Source organism: Amphiprion ocellaris, chromosome 17 (genome assembly GCF_022539595.1).
Source record: "Amphiprion ocellaris isolate individual 3 ecotype Okinawa chromosome 17, ASM2253959v1, whole genome shotgun sequence".
In the NCBI taxonomy this organism is placed as follows: domain Eukaryota; kingdom Metazoa; phylum Chordata; class Actinopteri; family Pomacentridae; genus Amphiprion; species Amphiprion ocellaris.
Window position 1 is genome coordinate 32,490,327 of NC_072782.1, and position 19,969 is coordinate 32,510,295.

The following is a 19,969-nucleotide window of genomic DNA, read 5'->3' on the forward strand; positions in this document are numbered from 1 at the left end:
TCTCTTTGTGGTCATTTTGTGTGTTTATGATCATTTTGTGTCTCTTTGTGGTCATTTTGCATCTCTTTGTGGTCATTTTGTGTCTCTTCATGGTCATTTTGTGTGTCTTTGTGGTCATTTTGCATCTCTTTGTGGTCGTTTTGTGTCTCTTTATGGTCATTTTGTGTCTCTTTGTGGTCGTTTTGTCTCTTTGTGGTCGTTTTGTGTCTCTTTGTGGTCGTTTTGTGTCTCTTTGTGGTCATTTTGTGTGTCTTTGTGGTCATTTTGTGTCTCTGTGGTCATTTTGCATCACTTTGTGGTCGTTTTGGGTCTCTTTGTGGTCGTTTTGCGTCTATTTGTGGTCGTTTTGCGTCTCTTTGTGGTCGTTTTGTCTCTTTGTGGTTGTTTTGCGTCTCTTTGTGGTCGTTTTGGGTCTCTTTGTGGTCGTTTTGTGTCTCTTTGTGGTCGTTTTGCGTCACTTTGTGGTCGTTTTGCGTCTCTTTGTGGTCGTTTTGGGTCTCTTTGTGGTCGTTTTGCGTCTCTTTGTGGTCGTTTTGTCTCTTTGTGGTTGTTTTGCGTCTCTTTGTGGTCGTTTTGTGTCTCTTTGTGGTCGTTTTGCGTCTCTTTGTGGTCGTTTTGCCTCTCTTTGTGGTCGTTTTGCGTCACTTTGTGGTCGTTTTGCGTCTCTTTGTGGTCGTTTTGTGTCTCTCGTGGCCAGGACTGCCACAGTGGATGCGTAGTCCTGACGGAGAAGAACACACTGTGATGATATGAGGCTGAATGAACACAAAAGATGCAGATTATTTATAGAAGCATCATGAATGTGTCTGTGGAAGATGAAACCATTCTAGTGAAATCGTTGTTCTTCTGCCTACATTTGTGGAATCAATCATTACTTCCTGGTCAGGTTTGACCTCCACAGATTCAGCTCCATCACCAGCTCATCTCTGCTGCAGTAAACCAGCAAAACCAGTCAGGAGCAGCAATTAGCTGAGTAATCAAATGACAGAAAAACCAAACAAATGCAGCTGTTCTGATAAACAGCTCATCATTAAATGTCACTTTCAGCTGCTTTCTTCCATTTGAATAAATTCAGGATGATTATTCTCTTTGGATTTCAGCATTTAGTCGGATAAAACAACTTCTGACCACCTTCAATTTGGCTTTTCCTGATATTTTAAAGACCAAACAGTTGATCTAGAAAGCATCAGGGACTTTTAATGGGCTTTTTATTGCGTTATTGATCGCAGCATGTTCAGGTCTCTGGGGGCTAAAGATCACAGCTAACTGCTCAGCGCTGTTTACTCGTATTGATTTTCCTCAGATGGAAAATGATGTGGAACCGCCTTGTAAACCCTGTCAGGAGGATGCCAAGCTACATTTAAAGGCATGTTCACATCGATCCAGAGGGTTTGGTGCATCTTTCTTCCCTTCATGTCATGTTTTCAGAAGGAGGATGGATGAAAAACTTGTCAGTTTGAACACTGAAAATTGAATAAATCAAATAAATGCCAGGAATAGAATGTCCATGACAGCTTCCCAGAACCAAAACCAACATCATCAAAGCATTCTTTTGTCTCCTCAACTGTCTGAAATAGTCAAGATGTTTTAAAATCCTCAGATCTGAGCAGCTGGAATCAGAGAACGTTTGAAAAATTACTAAAGTAGCTGCTGACTGACAGCTGAACAAATCATAAAATCATCTGTACCATCCACAAATCACATCAAAACAAACCGATCGCAATCTTTTCATTTAAAAAAAAGTTTACCCATCGCACTACCAACTACAAAGAGACACAATATGACCACAAAGAGACACAAAACAAACACAAAGACAAAACAACCACAAAAAGACACAAAACAACCACAAAAAGACACACAATGACCATAATGAGAGACTAAAGGACCACAAAGAGACACAAAACGACCACAGAGACACACAATGACCATACAGAGACACAAAACCACCACAAAGAGACACAAAACAAGCACAAAGAGTTGTAAAAAAGACCACAGAGACGCAAAATGACCACAAAGAGACACTAAAACACTGTGAATGTTCAGCTGTGTCTGTTTTCTACATTCAGAGATTTTAAAGATAAATTTTCTCTCCAAACCTAAACACAGAAAAAACCATTCGATCATGAGACGTTCATGAGAAAACGTTCTCCGACTGCAGCTCAGTTTGGACGTGGGGATGAAAGTGGCTGGTTGTGATGGAGGCGTTTAGCAGAAAGCGCTGAACACTGAGGGATGAAAACAGGCGGCTATGAAGCGCTGCTGCTGAACGTGGGGATGAAAGCCGCTGTCGTTTCACTGCGACGTGCTGCGAAGCCCTGCAGGCCGGTGACTCACTGCCATCACACCCAGCTGCTAGAATCACAGCACAGTCCGGCTGCGAGTGCAGCTACGATCACTAATTAGCGATGCACACTTTATCCTCTCATGCATCCAGCAGAGCAGCAACACGTCACGTCAATGCAGCATCACACAAACACAGAAATACACAAAATACTCCAAAAATGTCAACAACAAACAACCAAACTAAGACTGACTGCAGAGACACAAAATGACCATGAAATTAGTAAAAACTGATTTGATGAACAGAAAAAAACAAACACGTCAACATCAGCATACATGACCTCATCATTACTGACATCATACATGACCTCATCATTACTGACAGTATCCATGACCTCATCATTACTGACATCATACATGACCTCATCATTACTGACAGCATACATGACCTCATCATTACTGACATCATACATGACCTCATCATTACTGACATCATACATGACCTCATCATTACTGACAGCATACATGACCTCATCATTACTGACATCATACATGACCTCATCATTACTGACATCATACATGACCTCATCATTACTGACAGTATCCATGACCTCATCATTACTGACATCATACATGACCTCATCATTACTGACATCATACATGACCTCATCATTACTGACAGCATACATGACCTCATCATTACTGACAGCATACATGACCTCATCATTACTGACATCATACATGACCTCATCATTACTGACATCATACATGACCTCATCATTACTGACAGCATACATGACCTCATCATTACTGACATCATACATGACCTCATCATTACTGACATCATACATGACCTCATCATTACTGACATCATACATGACCTCATCATTACTGACAGTATCCATGACCTCATCATTACTGACATCATACATGACCTCATCATTACTGACAGCATACATGACCTCATCATTACTGACATCATACATGACCTCATCATTACTGACATCATACATGACCTCATCATTACTGACAGCATACATGACCTCATCATTACTGACATCATACATGACCTCATCATTACTGACATCATACATGACCTCATCATTACTGACAGCATACATGACCTCATCATTACTGACATCATACATGACCTCATCATTACTGACAGTATCCATGACCTCATCATTACTGACATCATACATGACCTCATCATTACTGACAGCATACATGACCTCATCATTACTGACATCATACATGACCTCATCATTACTGACATCATACATGACCTCATCATTACTGACAGTATCCATGACCTCATCATTACTGACATCATACATGACCTCATCATTACTGACATCATACATGACCTCATCATTACTGACATCATACATGACCTCATCATTACTGACAGCATACATGACCTCATCATTACTGACATCATACATGACCTCATCATTACTGACATCATACATGACCTCATCATTACTGACAGTATCCATGACCTCATCATTACTGACATCATACATGACCTCATCATTACTGACATCATACATGACCTCATCATTACTGACAGCATACATGACCTCATCATTACTGACATCATACATGACCTCATCATTACTGACAGTATCCATGACCTCATCATTACTGACATCATACATGACCTCATCATTACTGACATCATACATGACCTCATCATTACTGACATCATACATGACCTCATCATTACTGACAGTATCCATGACCTCATCATTACTGACATCATACATGACCTCATCATTACTGACATCATACATGACCTCATCATTACTGACATCATACATGACCTCATCATTACTGACATCATACATGACCTCATCATTACTGACATCATACATGACCTCATCATTACTGACATCATACATGACCTCATCATTACTGACAGCATACATGACCTCATCATTACTGACATCATACATGACCTCATCATTACTGACATCATACATGACCTCATCATTACTGACATCATACATGACCTCATCATTACTGACATCATACATGACCTCATCATTACTGACATCATACATGACCTCATCATTACTGACATCATACATGACCTCATCATTACTGACAGTATCCATGACCTCATCATTACTGACATCATACATGACCTCATCATTACTGACATCATACATGACCTCATCATTACTGACAGCATACATGACCTCATCATTACTGACATCATACATGACCTCATCATTACTGACAGTATCCATGACCTCATCATTACTGACATCATACATGACCTCATCATTACTGACATCATACATGACCTCATCATTACTGACATCATACATGACCTCATCATTACTGACATCATACATGACCTCATCATTACTGACAGCATACATGACCTCATCATTACTGACATCATACATGACCTCATCATTACTGACAGTATCCATGACCTCATCATTACTGACATCATACATGACCTCATCATTACTGACATCATACATGACCTCATCATTACTGACATCATACATGACCTCATCATTACTGACATCATACATGACCTCATCATTACTGACAGCATACATGACCTCATCATTACTGACATCATACATGACCTCATCATTACTGACATCATACATGACCTCATCATTACTGACATCATACATGACCTCATCATTACTGACAGTATCCATGACCTCATCATTACTGACATCATACATGACCTCATCATTACTGACAGCATACATGACCTCATCATTACTGACATCATACATGACCTCATCATTACTGACAGTATCCATGACCTCATCATTACTGACATCATACATGACCTCATCATTACTGACAGCATACATGACCTCATCATCAGTAGGAAATGGTGACCAGATAAGTGGGATCTCAGTTTGGGAAACAGAAGTCAGATGGTGCAGGTTGTGTAATTATGGTGCATGAGGCAGTTTGACATCTAAACTTGAGAAGTTTTGGTTCCTAAAGAATCCCATTTTGCTTCTATAGAACTTTTACTCGTTTCGTCATTGAGCATCATTCAATCTAAAGCTGATGGATGTTTTCTGTACGCAGATATTCTGGATCAAACTGGTTTAATTGTCATTTTTGTAAAGTTTGTCAAACTCTGCAAATACATCAACAGCCTCTAAATTTTGTACGTTAAGACACGAGGAAGTAGCCGGTGTTCATATTTTCAGTCCAACCAGGTGAGCTACTGTAACGTTCTGTTATATTATTGAATTTTGACTGAATTTCTCACATTTTATTCATTATTCACCACAGAACACAGCGTTCATGTGTTTGGTTTCTTCTAACTCGTAGATCGAGGCTTCAGGTAATAAAAAAACAAACTGATAATTTGCATTTTAATCTGTCGTGTCTCCACTGATTCTCTTCACGCTGCAGCTCTGCAGGGCTCCTGTCTGGAAGAAAACCTGCAGAGCAGATTTCTATCTTCACACATTGTTTCCCATCTGAAAGGAGCTTTTTTCCAAATCACGACTCAGCACAGACCTGGGTCGTGTTGATAACCTCACGATGCTTCAGCACAGACACACAAACGTCTTCCACCATGTCAGGTAGGAACATCTGTCAGTCTGAGTCTGGTGGATTCCAGATGTTATCAGCTGCAGGATGATGGAGAGTCTTTCTGTTGTTTCCTGATCACCCACTCAGAGTCTGCAGCCAAAGATCCAGCTTCTGTTGTAGGAGGACGAGCGAACGTCTTCCCAGATCTGCTGTATTATCGTCCAGTTATCCTCACCATCTCTCCTCTGTCTTTTAAAAACTTCTGGTAAACTTCTGAAAGAACTGATTCAGAGCTTCAACAGAATGAGACGATTAAACGACAGATTAATCGTCTCAGATGGACAGAGTCGTGTCATATTTTTTAAATTACAGAACACATCTAGGCAATGAGCTACCAGCACATTTTCTGTTATTTTATTGATTTATTTAACATTTGCAGCTTTTATATTGCAGATTTACCATCAGATGAAAGAAAATGTCCCATTTTTCACTACAGATACACAACTATACACGAATAAATGTCAATTTGATTCTTGAGTTACTGTTAAAATACAGAAAATGTCATGTTCTTTCAGTAATGCTGTGAAAACCAGTCAAATCCAGCTCACTTTGTCAGAAAAAGGTAAAACTCCAGCTGATCAGCAGCTTCAGAAACCCTTAAATCAACGGACAGATATGATGTTTTCATGTGAACACCAGCAGAGTTTACGGAGTAGAAACGCTGTTTTCCAGCCTCTCGTTTAAATTAAACGCCGCCTCATTACCTCCGTCAGTGAAACTAATCAGTCTTCTCCATGTGTTCATGTGACGATAGGCGACGTGTAATTAGATGTCAGTTCATCCAGACTTTGTCCAGAGGACATAAAGACGTCCACTCTCTGCAGACCCCCATCCAATTAAGCTCTTCATGAAGATAAATGTTCAGAGGATGCAGACCTGGAGTTTATCTGGATGGATTACAGCTGAGAGACAAACAGGATGTTTTATTAACCTCAACCTTCAGGGAGGAAGTTCGATGGCGCCGATACGGGATCTGGAAACAGCCGGCTGGAGGTTTTACACTTTTGTTGCTTTTCAACATGGAATTATGATCAATTTAATTCAGATTTTTGTCAAGAATTTGCAAAAAAAAGACTCTTTTATATCAAAGTGAACCAGATTTCTACAAAGTAATGTCTGTCCATTAAAAATATAAAATGTAAAATAAATAATTACATAACTATTTGTCTTTAAACAATTTCTGGGGATCTTCGACTCATCGTCTGGATGGAAACTGATCTTGTCCAAGTCTCAGTTCCCTTCAGACTGCATCAGGTTCCTCCAGGATTTCATTTACCCTCTACCTGCTGCTGAGGAACATCATGATGCTGCCACCACCATGCTTCACATCATGATGCTGCCACCACCGTGCTTCATGTCATGATGCTGCCACCACCATGCTTCACGTCATGATGCTGCCACCACCATGCTTCACGTCATGATGCTGCCACCACCATGCTTCACGTCATGATGCTGCCACCACCGTGCTTCACATCATGATGCTGCCACCACCATGCTTCACGTCATGATGCTGCCACCACCATGCTTCACATCATGATGCTGCCACCACCGTGCCTCACAGTGGGGATGGTGTGTTTATGATGATGTTCAGTGTTTGGTGTCCATCAATCACATCATCTAGTCTGATGGTCATAAAGCTCCATCCTGGTCTCCTCAGACCAAAGAACCTTCTTCCAGGTGTCTTCAGAGTCTCCACATGTCTTCTGGTGAACTCTAGTCCAGATTTAATTGGAGCTTTTTCCAACAGAGTCTTTCTCTTTGTCTCCATAAAGCTTTGACTGGTGAAGAACAGACAACAGTTGTTGGATGAACAGTCTCTAACATCTCAGCTGCTGAAGCTGGAACTCCTTCAGAGGATTCATAGGAGTCTTGGTGGCCTCCCTCTCTAGTCTCTTTCTCCTTCAGAGGAGTCATAGGAGTCTTGGTGGCCTCCCTCTCTAGTCTCTCAGGTCTTGAGGACGTCCTGCTCTAGTCAGATTTATTCATGTTCCATCTTCCTTCCATTCTTAATGATGGATTTAACTGGACTCCATGAGATCTTCAGGAACTTGGAAATGTTCTTGTATCGTCCTGACTGATGCTTTTCAACAAGCTTTCCTCAGAGTTTCTTGGTTCTTTAGTCTTCATGGTGCAGTTCTATCCAGGAGAACTGATCAACCAGAGACTGGACCTTCCAGATCCAGGAGTCTTTATCCTACAATCACTGACCTCAGATCATCCTCAGATAAACTTGTCCTGCTTTCAGTTCAGTTTAACCAAAACAAAAGCAGAAGTGAACATCTTTTTCATCTAAAGAAAGTGAACATTGATCAGTGAGTGGTCAGACACTCCAGAGCTGAATCCTTTCAGGAAGAAAAGACTCTGAACTGTTTACATCCAGCATGAAAGACGTCTGATAAAAAGGCCAACATGCTCATAATGAACTGAAATGAAGCGCTAAAGTGGTTTCATCTTCAGAGCTGAGGAAGTAACCTTTTCTCTTTCTGTCACTGTCTTCTTTGAATAACCTTTACTGAACCGTCAGAGCGAGAAGGGCTTCGTGGTTACGTCAATAGTAGATGCCGACAGATAGAGAAAAGTTTTTACAGTTTCCAGCAGGAAAATAAAGATGTGTCCAGAGTCAGAACATTATATTTTCACTTTATTTTGTTTAATGACTATTTGAACTATTTAAATCCTAAACAACATCATTTAGTATTTAGTATCTGCTGAGTGGAGTATGGAGTCCCAATGTGAAACCATTTTCCTCATAATGTAAACTTCAAGTGCATTTAAGATGTTAAATTCAATGCAGCATTAATACTTGACAGCTGTATATCATCACAATTCTTTTTTTTTTTTTTAAAAGTTGTATTTCTTTATCCAACCTGTTTCTAAATGTTCCGCTGATGTTCAGGAACCTTGTTGTAAAGTCAAACCAGATTCAGTGTTCAGACTGTGACACCTGGATGGATGTAAAACTGATCTAGTGTCAGTTTCCACCAGAACTCAGATGTGTTTCTCCTCCTAAATGTCATGGTTCTTTCTGCTGGACTGATGAAGTTCTGAGGCTCAGAAATGATGGAAAAAGTCCTTTAAAAAGTGATAAATCTGGACCCACCTCTATGGACTCTGGAAATATTCCCAGTATGAAGGTAGAACTCTGATCATTGATAAAGTTACTGGAGATGAAGAACCAGATGTTCTGAGGAGGTTTGATCAAATTTGGATGATGTTATACAGAATGGTTAAAATAAACAGTATATCTGAGAGATACTTTACGTTTTCAACCCCAGAGATCGGAGCGACTGTGATTTATGAGACATTTAGTCAGTGGGTCACACTGACTGGGTTTAATATGATTTCTGTCTCTGTGGGAGTCGCTGCTGTGGATTTTAATAACCTCTTTATCCTCAGTATTATAGTTAATCCCCACCACATTTACACAATCCTAATTACACAACCTCTGCTGCCGAACACAAACACACCTGTGGCCAGAACATAATCTCATAATCTGCAACAGATCGGCCAATAAAAACACAGAAGAAAGACTTGAAGGGAAACTACGTCCAACAGCTTTAATATCAATGTGTTTTTATATTAAACAGCAACAGATGTTCACCAGAAGAAAGTCTATTTAAACACATAAATTAACCGTATACAGCAGTAATACAGCAGAAATAAAGCTGTTCAGTTGCTCTGTACTTGGTAAGTTTTTGTTAAAAATTATTTTCAACTAATGTTTCTCCACAGCAGACAAAAATCATGATCCAAAATGGTTTAAAACTGTCTGGAATGTCCGAAACCTGAGAATTCAACATGTACAGAAAAGCAGCTATAGTGAAAGAACATACATTAATTATTGTGTTTATTGTGTTTCTAAGGGTCATACAAACTTCTGCACTCGACACCGACGACAAAAACATACTCAGAAATGTCCAGAATTACTCAAAAATGCTCCAAAATGACTTGAAACTGTCCAAAACAACCAAAAAATCTCCAAGTTTACAGATTTAACAAAAAACAGCTATAGTGAAAGAAGAATAAGCCCTGATTATTGTGTATATTTTGTATCTATGGGTCATGATAACGTTTCTCTCTCTATCTCTGACAAAAAATTGTCCAAAATTACGAAATAAAAGTCCAAAATAACCCAAACAAAGCTTGCAGACCTTTTACATGCACAGAAATATAAAACAATGAAGGAAAGAAGGAACCAAAAGGAAGAATTGGATGGATTATGGTGTTTATTGTGTCTCTATATGGGTCATGCTAACTTTACACTTTCCATTTCTTCCAAAAATGGTCTAAAATGACTCAAAATGGCCAATAAAATATCCAAGATGCCTTAAAATTAGTCCAAAATACCTTAAAATCTGGCCATAATAATTCAAAAAAAATGTCCAAAACAACACAAACTTTGTCTAAAACAACAGAAAAACTGTCCAAAAAGACTTAAAGAAGAATATGCACCAATTAATGAGTTTATTGTGACTCTATGGATCATGCTAACTTTGAACTCTGCATCTCTGACAGAAATTTGTTCAAACTGACCCAGAAAATGTCAAATATGGCTTAAAATATGTCCAAAATAACTTAAAACTTGACCATAATGATTCAAAAAATTGTACAAAACTATGTAAAATTTGTCCAAAAACACTGAAAAAGGAAGCATGGTGGTGGCAGCATCATGGTGTGATTCATCGAAATGTGAAGCAAATTTTTCCAGAATGACTTAAAATTTGTCCAAAATGACTCAAACTTTACTGGCCTTGTACGTAAACACATAAGCTGGAATAAAAAAGAAGAACATGCATTAATTAATGGACTCATTTCTGCATCGTTCTCCACCAAAATGACAACAAATATCCTAAATTTTTGTTCTTGAATTTCTAGTGGAGGACAATTCAAGTTTATATCATCGTGGCACAAAAAGAAAACTAAGTGTCTTTACAAAGTAAAGTTATTGATAATGAACTGAAATCAGATCCATCTGTCTTTGACACAGAAATATGTATTTATACCATCTGTTCACTGCAAATATAAAAGTGAAATAACTTTTTAGAGTCTTTAGTTCCTAGTTTTAGTTTTCCAGCCCCCATTTCTCCATTTTTTTTCAGTCTCACCATTTTTCTGTCATTACTTTCATCTCCGGCAGCAGCAGGAGGCTGATTTCAGATAATAAAACTCGAAAAGTCATTCTGAGCCACCAGTTCAGACCAGCTGCTGAACTCAAAACAACATCCAACTCACATCACAGCCAAACTCACATATAAAATTGAATTATTTTCATGCATCTGTGCCAAGTTTTCCTGTGTTTCTGGCTTTTCTGGTGCTGTCATAGAAACCAGCCTGACATCATGAAGATGGTTGGAGGCGACGGCAGCTTCCAGCCCGTCGCTCAGTTCTGCTAGATTTGATCAAATCACAGAAAAAACAAAGACCCAAAGAGAAAATTAAAAACTGCTCTGAGTTTTCACGACTACCACGATCAGATTCCTGCTCAGGATTTAGTTCCTGGTCGCAATGAGACTGAAAGATTTATTACAGAGTGAAAATATGACACATGAAGGTACAACTTTTAATCTGCATCTTGACACCAAAAGAAAGTCTGTCTGATAGAACATTATTTACTCCGTTTCCTTTATTTAAAAGACATTGTTGACAAAAAGAAGGATCTACATTGATGACTGTATTGTGTCTCTGTGGGTCTTTGTACTCTTCAACTCTGACAAAATGTGTCCAAAACTATTGAGAATGTAGCTAAAACAACTTCAAGCTTGTCTGAAATGACCAACTGACCCAAAATGGAAAAATCAACAAAATGGAACAAACAGCTGACTTATCTGGAACAAACCAACTCACTAGAACAAACAAACTGACCAAAAATGGAACAAACCAACTGACAAGAAATGGAACAAACCAGCTGACCCAAAATGGAAGAAAAAAAACTAACCCATTCAGACTGGAACAAACCAATAGACCATGAATGGAAGAAAGCAGCTGACCCAGACTGGAACAAACCATCCATCCATCCATCCATCCATCCATCATCTATACACCGCTTAATCCTCACTAGGGTCGCGGGGGGGCTGGAGTCTATCCCAGCTGACTCAGGTGAAGGCAGGGGACACCCTAGACAGGTCACCAGTCTGTCACAGGGCTACATACAGAGACAAACAATCACTCTCACATTCACACCTACGGGCAATTTAGAATGATCAATTAACCTCAGCATATTTTTGGACTGTGGGAGGAAGCCGGAGTACCCGGAGAAAACCCACGCATGCACAGGGAGAACATGCAAACTCCATGCAGAAAGATCCCGGGAAAGCCGGGACGTGAACCAGGGATCTTCTAGCTGCAAGGCGAAAGTGCTAACCACTACACCACTGTGCAACCCTGGAACAAACCAAGTAACCAAATATGGAAGAAACAACCCAACTGGAACAAACCAAGTAACCAAATATGGAAGAAACAACCCAACTGGAACAAACCAAGTAACCAAATATGGAAGAAACAACCCAGCTGGAACAAACCAAGTAACCAAATATGGAAGAAACAACCCAACTGGAACAAACCAAGTAACCAAATATGGAAGAAACAACCCAACTGGAACAAACCAAGTAACCAAATATGGAAGAAACAACCCAACTGGAACAAACCAAGTAACCAAATATGGAAGAAACAACCCAACTGGAACAAACCAAGTAACCAAATATGGAAGAAACAACCCAACTGGAACAAACCAAGTAACCAAATATGGAAGAAACAACCCAACTGGAACAAACCAAATAACCAAATATGGAAGAAACAACCCAACTGGAACAAACCAACTGATTTGGTCTGTAACAGACCAACTAACACAAAATGGAAGAAATCAACAGACTGGATCAAACAACTACGTAGTTGAAACAAAACAACAGACCAGAAATGGACCAAACTAAGTGATTTGAACAAACCAGTTAACCGAGACTGGAATAAACCAAACAACTGAAACAAACCAACTGACCCAAAATGGAAAAAATATGATAACTGGAACAAACCAACTGACTTACTTGGAATAAACCATCTGACCAAATATGGAACAAACCAGCTTACTAAAAATCCATTGACTGGAACGGATCAACTGACCACAACAAACAAGCTAACTCAAAATGGAGAAAACCAACTGACTGGAACAAATAAATAAACTTATCAGAAATGGAACAAACCAACTGATCCAAAATGGAACAAACCAATTGAATGAAAATGGAACAAACCAACTGACCAATGATCGAATAAACCAACGGACTATTTTGACTGTTTTCTCAGATTTGGAGGCCAAACAAACTAAACAGAGAATCCAGTTCCTTCTACCAACCTGAACCCAGATCAAAAACATAATATGAAGTTATTTTCCTGGAATATTCTCTACGTTCTCCTTCCTAGAATAGTGCCTCACCGTTGTGTTTCCTCCACCTCACAGGGACTTTACATTGACTTTACATTGACCTTGTGGAGACTCAGCAGCCTTCAGACTAAACCATTCATCTCACGACTTGTTTTTCGTCTCAGTTCTCAGAAAGTGGCCGATCGCAGACTTGTGTCCTCACAACATGAGTAATAAAAGGTGTGAAAGCGAACACACAAGCTGTCTGGTGTTGATGTGTTCCGAGAAGCTGCCAGCTAAATGTTCTGAGTTATAAATGATTAGAGCTCAGAGAAACCAAGACAGCAAAACTCTGCTTTGTATCTCAGCGTCTGGTTGGTTTAACAAGCAGAACTGTGGAGCTTCAGCGGTTAAACTCTACTGAGCTGCATGTCTGAGCACAGCACATCTTTTACATGGACGTTTGTTGATTACATGTTTTGCTAACTTTATGTTTAAAATATGGCCAAAATCCAGCCATTAGATCCAAATATTCAGCTCCCAGACAAAGACAAAGATTTCCTTTAACAATATAAATCCCAGTAAATAACATGGTATTTACAGAAATTGTGATTCAAGTGAAAACAAATGAGAAACTGTCATTTTGTCCTACATTCTGTTGAGCCGTCCATCCACCCCAGCAGCCTCCCACAGCAAACCAGCTGCCAGCAAAGACAAGAAGGTAAAAAGTACCGCTAATTCATTATCTATTCCTTATCAATGACATTCTCCAGGTAATTAAGAATCAACGCAAAATGAAAAGAAAGAAGAAGCAGATGTTTTTTCTGATATGTTGTTGACCCGTCCATCCACCCAACATCCTCCCACAACAAACCAGCTGCCAGCAAAGACAACAAAGTCAACAACAGCAGTAAATCATTGTTCTTATTCGTTTTGTCGACCCCTCCATCCAACCCAGCATCTCCCACTCGTCAAACTTCTCCCTTTTCTCCCTTTTTTTGCTCTTCACAGTTAAAAATCCTAATTCTTACATTTTTTACTGATTTTTGTCACATGAACAGAAACAAATACAATCAAACATTTCCTGAAACTGTTGATTTTCTCGGTATGAACAAAGCAGAACGAATGATGTTTAACAGCTGCAGCTACCAGCAACATCTGGATGATGATGAAATCAAACAGAAACTATGAAAGATGAGAAACATCAGCAGGAATCCTGCTAAATAAAACAGAATTACAGACAGGATTTCACTTTTGATGATGAAAACTTCTTCTCGGTTTATTAATTGATTCATTTCTGTGTGTTTGAAAAGCTTTTCGTCTCAGAATCACAGAAACTCTTCTGTTTCTCTGCAGACCACATTTCATAGTGTTTCACATGGAGGACATTTATTTTGCATTTTATTGATTTAATCTTGGCAAATGAATCACGTCTGCACCTGAATGCAAGGTTTTAAATCTTATATTGCATCTAAATTTCAAACATGTTTAACATTTATTTGCACGAGACGAAGGATCGATGAACCTAAAGCTGGAATTTCATATTAAATTTATTTATTTACACAATTCTGCTTCATTTATTAAGGTTGAAAGGCCTCTGATTTCATTATTTTATTTATTTTTAGTTTTATTTAATTTCTATTTAATGATTAATCTCTTAAATATTCAACCTGAGGAAGGACAACAAAATAAAAATAGTGAAAAATTCACATTAAAGTGTGATTGGAGTTGCCATGATTTATTGATTAATCAATTAGTTGTCAGCTGTTAAATTCATTATGAAGTGTTTTACCAGTTAATTTATTATTTTGAGTTATTTTCCAAATAAAATCCTGTGATTGCAGCTCCTTAAATGTGAATATTTTCATTTTTTCCTCCTCTGTGACAGTAAACTGAATATATTTAACATTTAAATAACATTAGATATCAAACAACTAATTCATTAACAGTGGAATTAGTTTTTTAGCTGCAGCCCTATTTCAAAGAAAAGGTAAAAGAGCAACCAGAAAATGTATTTTTTGAAAGAAATATCTATTTAATCACTCTAAATTATTCATGTAAGAACTTTCATCTCTCTGCAAACAGCCTCCTAGTTTCAAGGTTTTATTTTAAGCCTGAAATTAAAAACCAGAAAACCTGTTTCCACTACAAACATGAATAAATCTAATCATTTAGATGCATTAAATCCAACAGTTTGGTAGAATCCAGCTCAGAATAAAACAGAGTTAAAGTGAAACCAGCTCCGTTCAGCTCAATGATCCTTAAATCGCCACTAATTAACCTCCAATTAACTCATTAAAGCTCAACTTTCTCTATTCCGGTTCCTCGGTTCTACCGTCTGAGCCCTAAAGCCGCCTGGCAGCCGCCTCCACCGGCAGCTGTCCGCTCCGGTACCGGCTCCAACATCTGGATCCTCCCCGCCAACGTCTGCAGCGTCCAACAGAACCGGAGGAACCGGAGGAACCGGAGGAACCGGGAGGCTCAAAGAGGGAAGGCGGAGAGAAGCACTCACCGGTCGGCGTGTGTCTGCGTCCGGAGTCGGTGGATGTCTGGAGGATCTGCGGAGAGGAGGCGGTGTGTGTCCGTGTGTGTGTCCGTGTGTGTGTCTGTCTGTGTGTGTGTGTGTGTGTCCGTGTGTGTGTGTGTGTGTGTGTGTGTGTGTGTGTGTGTGTGTGTGTGTGTGTGTCCGTGTGTGTGTGTGTGTGTGTGTGTGTGTGTGTGTGTGTGTGTGCGCGTGTGCACCAAACGTGCGCAGCCCCGCAGCTGTGCGCGGTTCGACGCTCCGGTTCTCGGTTCCGGTGGTTCCGGTGGGTCAGAAACCGGAGGAGGCGGAAGATCCACGTTTGATCCAAGTTTGTGTCGCTGATGACGTCACACACAAACAGGAAAAATATCCACGTTAATGACTCAGATGAGGGAAAGTTAAAGATGACGTAAACTAAATATTATGATCTTAAATAAATAAACTAATAAACAGTGATACTGTACTAGCGCTACTATTGGCAACTCCTAAAAAATAATATTATGAAATAAAAAAACTATATTTTATAACTACAGTAGGAGTAATACAAAATTAATTAAAGAAATCAATACAAAATAAATAAATTTAACAAATCTAATGTAAAATATATCACAAAATAAACAAAATAAATAATAATTATTCTAAATTAAATTCTAGATTGAATTATTAAAAAATAGTATTTTACTACTACTGCTAGTAGGAAAAAAAGAATATCACAAAACAAAACAATCAAAGCAAAAATAGCAATAATTATTCAAAACTATATTATAAATAAATAATATTTTACTACTACTACTGCCAGTAATTATAATGAAATAATGGGAAAATGTAATGATATGGAATATCACGATAAAATAAAGAAAATAAAAATGCACTAATTATTCTAAATTAAATTATACATGAAATTATAAATAAATAAAATTACTACTGCTACCAGTAATTATAATAAAATAGCGGGACAAGTTTTAAGTCATTTTGGACAGACTTTCAGTCATTTTTGATAAATTTTAAATCATTTTGGACAGACTTTCAGTCATTTTTGATAAATTTTAAATCATTTTGGACAGACTTTCAGTCATTTTTGATAAATTTTAAATCATTTTGGACAGACTTTAAGTCATTTTTGATAAATTTTAAATCATTTTGAACAGACTTTCAGTCATTTTTGATAAATTTTAAATCATTTTGAACAGACTTTAAGTCATTTTTGATAAATTTTAAATCATTTTGGACAGACTTTAAGTCATTTTTGATAAATTTTAAATCATTTTGGACAGACTTTAAGTCATTTTTGATAAATTTTAAATCATTTTGAACAGACTTTAAGTCATTTTTGATAAATTTTAAATCATTTTGAACAGACTTTCAGTCATTTTTGATAAATTTTAAATCATTTTGAACAGACTTTCAGTCATTTTTGATAAATTTTAAATCATTTTGAACAGACTTTCAGTCATTTTTGATAAATTTTAAATCATTTTGGACAGGCTTTCAGTCATTTTTGATAAATTTTAAATCATTTTGAACAGACTTTCAGTCATTTTTGATAAATTTTAAATCATTTTGGACAGACTTTCAGTCATTTTTGATAAATTTTAAATCATTTTGGACAGACTTTCAGTCATTTTTGATAAATTTTAAATCATTTTGGACAGACTTTCAGTCATTTTTGATAAATTTTAAATCATTTTGAACAGACTTTCAGTCATTTTTGATAAATTTTAAATCATTTTGGACAGGCTTTCAGTCATTTTGGGCAGGTTTCAAGTTATTTCTGCTATGTTTTGAGCCACTTTGAACAGGTTTTGGGTTGTTTGTGACACATTTTAAGTCATTTTAAACTACTTGGGAGTCATTTCATTTCATTTTTGACATGTTGTTTCCAGTAAAGTGGTTTGTTTTCCAGCTTTAACCAACAGGTCGGTCACACCTTTGGAGCTTTAGATCCGTCTTTCCTTGTCTATTCCCCAACTGTCCTCCTTTTGCTGCGATGCTTGAGGGTTTTTATCTGTCTCAGCTGAGCAGCTTAGAAATGACGCCTCAGATCAAATCCTGGCTGCTCTCTCTCTGATGGACTTTTCACTTTGTGTTTGAGCTGCTGATGAATATCGCTGCACCGTCTGTTTATTCACTCTGATTAAACCTTCATGGATGTAAATGTGATGCGTTTTTGTTGTGAGAATGAGCTGATCTTCTTTCTTTCCTTTATCTTCTGCTTTTTATTCTTTACCTTCTTCATATCTCGCTCCTTTCCGTTGCTCTCATCTCTTTTCTGTCCAGTTTTGTTCATTTCATTCTGTTTCTTTCTGTTTCATTTCATGTTTCCCTCATTTTCTTCTTTCCTACTCCTTTATTTCCTTTTCTCTGAAGCCTCTTTTCCTTCCTCTGTTTCTTTTTTTTGCTTTCCTTACTTTTTAGCTTTTGTGTCTTTACCACCTTTTTTGTTTCTTTATTTCATTTCTCTCTTTCTTTGGAAAAGCTTTGAGTCACTTTAGACACACTTTAAGTATTTTAAGTGTTTCTGAACAAAATTACGAGTCATTTAGGACTCATTTAGATCAATTTTGGATGAGTTTTAAGTCATTCTGAGGAAACTATAATTCATTAAGGACACATTTCATGTCATGTTTTGCACATTTTAAATGATTTTGGACAAGTTTTAGGTCATTTTGGACACATTTCAAATAATTTCTGATCAGTTTTAGATTATTCTGAGGTCATTCTAAGTTATTATGGACAGATTTTGAGCCATCTTGGACACGTTTCAAGACATTTTATGAACTCCAAAGTCATTTTGGACAAATTCTAAGCCATTTTAGACAGATTTTAAATCATTTTAAACATATTACAAATAATTTTGGACAAATTTAGAATCTTTTTGGGCATTTTTTGGTCAATTTGGACACATTTTGTACCATTTCAGACACATATAAAGGCATTTCTGATAAGTTTTGGGCCATTTTGGTCTCATTTCAATGAATTTCTCATAATATTTATTTAATTTTCACATTTCATTGAATTTCTGATCAGTTTTATGTAATTTTGAGGTTGTTCTATGTCATTATGGACAGATTTTGAACCAGTTTGGACGCTTTTCAAGGCATTTTTGACACAGTTGAAATCATTATGAATTGCTAGATCATTTTGGACATGTTTTAACAAATTTTAAATTATTTAGACAACTTACAAGTAGTTATGCATTTTGCATCATTTTGGAGACGGTAAATTTGGACAAGATTTTGTCCATTTGGGACACATTTAAAGTAATTTCTGATGACATGGTGTCATTTGAGACATACTTTTTGTGTTTTTCAACAAATTTAAATCATCTTCAACTACTCCTGAGTTATTTTTGGACAGATTCTATGCAATTTTAAATGAATTACAAGTAATTTTGGACAGGTTTTGAAAAACATTGGACATGTTCAGATATATTTTGGATACATTTTAAGTCACTTTCTAAACATTTTAGGCAGATTTTTAAGTAATTTTAACCAAATTACAAATAACCATGGACATTCATGGAGGTTTTGAATAATCTTGGACAATTTCGGCTAATTTGGACACACTTTAGGTAAATTTAGTGCAGTTTAAACAAGTTACAAATAATTTTAGAAAAGTTTTAAATAATTTTGGACACATTTTTAAAAAGCATTTTTTGAACTCATTTGAAGTCGTGTCTGGTAAGTTGTAAGTGATAGACATAGAAGATGAGGGTGTTTCTTTCCCCTGAGTGTTGCCTTCAGGTGTCATCTATAGATGGAGTTAAAGGTGTTTAATTTCTCCTGGGTTTTGTCTTCAGGCATCAGCTGTGTACAAACTGATTAAACGTGAATAAAAAGCCGCCCGTCTCATTACCAGCTCTGTGAAATCAGCTCCTGCTTTGAGTCCAAGTTAAACCCTCAGTGTCTGCTGTGAGTTTCCATGAAACCTCGCTGCTTGTCGGGTTTGATGTAACGCCGCCGCTGCAATCAGCTTCACAAATGAGACAAAGTGAGAGTCAGGAGCTGAGCTGAATGGAGGCGGGACGGCAGCTACACACTATAATGAGTTTTACTGCCTCTGAGCTGGACTGAGCAGCGACTGGAGGTAGATGGAGGCTCAATTATGGGCTGGAAAAGCTTTTTCTCAGGTCCTCTCCTGGATATAATGAAATGTTGTGAGATCTGACCCTCAGCAGCAGAACATCAATATACGACAGAGACTCGAGGCCAAACACAAGAGAG

General features: G+C 37.7%; 1 protein-coding gene across 1 annotated transcript in view; it reads right to left on the minus strand.

Moving 5' to 3' along the window:
- npy8ar (neuropeptide Y receptor Y8a) overlaps positions 1-16,028 on the minus strand; it is a 47,008-nt gene extending 30,980 nt beyond the window's left edge. Inside the window, exon 1 of the mRNA XM_055019336.1 lies at positions 15,735-16,028. The gene's annotated coding sequence lies outside the window, so the exon portion shown is untranslated. The remainder of the gene's footprint in view (positions 1-15,734) is intronic.
- Positions 16,029-19,969: the final 3,941 nt, after the last annotated feature.